The 2,498-nt window shown below is 41.8% G+C and overlaps 1 pseudogene across 1 annotated transcript; it reads right to left on the bottom strand.

Annotated features, from left to right (window-relative positions):
- Window positions 1–1,574: 1,574 nt before the first annotated feature.
- LOC108521730 (40S ribosomal protein S12 pseudogene) lies at window positions 1,575–2,087 on the bottom strand (annotated as a pseudogene). Its single transcript, XR_001883258.1, has one exon. The product of XR_001883258.1 is annotated as a 40S ribosomal protein S12 pseudogene (transcript).
- Between the last annotated feature and the right edge of the window lie 411 nt (window positions 2,088–2,498).

Below are 2,498 nucleotides of genomic sequence, written 5' to 3'. Positions count from 1 at the left end.
CTTTGCCAGTCCCACTCACACCTGTGAATCAGCTGCCAGCACTGCACCTGTGATTTCTAAATTGCCATCTCCTGATCTCTACGTAACCTCCAGTTGCACATTTCCAGTTTCTTACCAGATCTACCCCCATGAAAGTCCATATGTTCCTCGGTGTCTCCAAGACTTCATCTAATTGTTCTGCCTGCCACACCCATCTCTCCTTTAGCGCTACTATTTCTCATTTCCTAAGTTAATTGATAGGACTGCAAGAAAGTTTGGGGTTATCTTGGAATACTTCTCGACTCACAACTCTTGCTTAGCTAACCAGCCACCAATTCCTATGATTCTACCTCTAAAACCTCTCTCAAATCTATAACCTATTCTCTATCCCCACTGCCGCTGCCTGGGTTGGGGTTTTGCCGTCTTTGGTAGAGATTGTAGCGTCAATATCCAGATCTAGTGCCTGCCCCGAGCCCTTCCTGACTACGCAATAAAGAGGAAGCCTTCTGACCACTGAGACTAAGATCCACCATTGAAGAATGAGGAGGACATTTACAGGACTTCCTTAAGCCAATAACCGTGATCTTGCTGTATTCCAACAGCCTGCAGCGCATTGGAGAATGTTTCTCATGTAAACGTTCATTGAGAGAAATGCAAACACAGCCCATTCACTGATTGGCCCTTTGTGTTGTCTTTTCTAACTCCTTTTCCCTAATGCGTGGGTGGAGTGCTGTCTAACAGCTGTACTAGGGAACAACTAATCCCACGGGCAACCCGCCGCCAGCGTCCATCATTCACAGAAGGCAATCTACTGTTTCTCATTGTGCTCCATGATTCACCCACTGCAAGAGAAAACTAACACACAGAGTGATTGTTCCATCTCCCATGGAGAGGGTCCTTATTATGACAGAGAAGTTATTTTCTTTTCTGTGGTTCCTTAAGGGTTCTCTAATTGGGTAACCCCCTGCTGACCCCCAGCTATGGCAGTTTCTATATTGATATCTTTGTTCCACTACTTGCACACTGAAGCCAGGAATGAGTAATTCAAACCAACAGACAGCATAAGATAATGGGGCTTTTATAAACTACTAGTGTTTAAAAGGCAGTGACCCTTTAAGTTCACTGGAGTTCTCTTCCATGAAGAATTTTTCGCACCTGTATATAACAGATGGGGGATGCGTCACAGCCCTGTGTCTGCTCCAGATGGGAGCTGAACTGATCTGCTAGACTTCATGGACTTGAACCTGGACTGCTTTGGAATTCATTCATGTTCTACCCACGCTTGGATAACAGCTCAGAATAAGCACAGAAGCTTTCCATTTTTAAAAAAATAAATATGGGAAAGTATAAAGGATAATGGGAAATAAAATAAAAATATGGGAAAGTAGAAAGGATAATGTAACAAAAACCTATATACCTAGAAATGGTAACACCTAGAAATATTAACTTTCCAAATTTTGTCATATTTGCTTGCGGTATTTTAACATGAGAAAGTATAAAGGATGATGTAACAAACATCTATATTCCTAGAAATGTTAACACCTAGAAATACTAACTTTTCAAATTTTGTCATATTTGCTTGACATATATATATATTTTTTTTGTGAGCCAAAGATTTATTTATTCATTTCTTGCATTTGAAGTACTCTTCGATAACATCCTTGGCCTGAGACTCCTTTCCATAGTCCTTAACTACTACACAACTGCAACCAACCACTTTACGGGGTTTCCCCTCTCTGTCAGTTTTACAGAGGCCTACCCATTCTCCTAGTTTCTTGTTGTCATCAACCTTAATTAGGTTGATCTGGTGTTCAGCACAAAGGGCCTCCACCAACTTGACATACATAGGCTCATCACAGTTGGATGCAAGCACACAAAGATGGGCTTGGTGCTTGTCTAAGGCTTTGGCAGCTTCGCGAATTCCACGTGCTAGGCCATCGTGGATGAGGGCGGTCTTCAGCACCTCTTGTAAAGCAGTATTAACGTCCATTACACCTCCAGCAGCAATGCCTTCCTCGGCCATGGCGGTGGGTTACGGGTGAAGCGGAATCTTGAACGCACCCAAGCATCCGCCTCCGCGCGACTCCGCGGCGGCAGGGAAAGAGGCCTCATCACGACATATTTTTTTAAGGCAATAAAGCATTAGAGTTAAAACTAAAATCCTCTTTAGCCTCCAACCCTAGTGTTCCCAGTCCACACCCCAAGGGCCACTATCATCACAGAATGGTGTATAGCTATGCGGTCCATTGAGTTTTTAAATTTTTTTTCTACTGATATGAAGTGTATTTATTGCATTTCTAGTCTATTAGTGTTAATGAAATTTTAATGTGTATACTTATATATTTTTTCAAGACTTAAAATTCATCAGTGTCTATATTCTCTGTAACACGGCAATATAGTTACATTCTGTGCTATTTTCAAACACTCTCTTTATCTGAACACCACGTTGTCACCTACATCTCAGTTCAAGCTTCTTTTAATCACAATATTTCTCCACTTTCTTTTCTTCCTTTCTTTTT

The sequence above is a fragment of the Rhinopithecus bieti genome, unplaced genomic scaffold (genome assembly GCF_001698545.2).
Source record: "Rhinopithecus bieti isolate Rb0 unplaced genomic scaffold, ASM169854v2 scaffold_58095, whole genome shotgun sequence".
Classification (NCBI taxonomy): Eukaryota; Metazoa; Chordata; class Mammalia; order Primates; family Cercopithecidae; genus Rhinopithecus; species Rhinopithecus bieti.
Note: the sequence above shows the minus strand (reverse complement) of the source record. Positions and strands in the feature narration are given on the sequence as shown.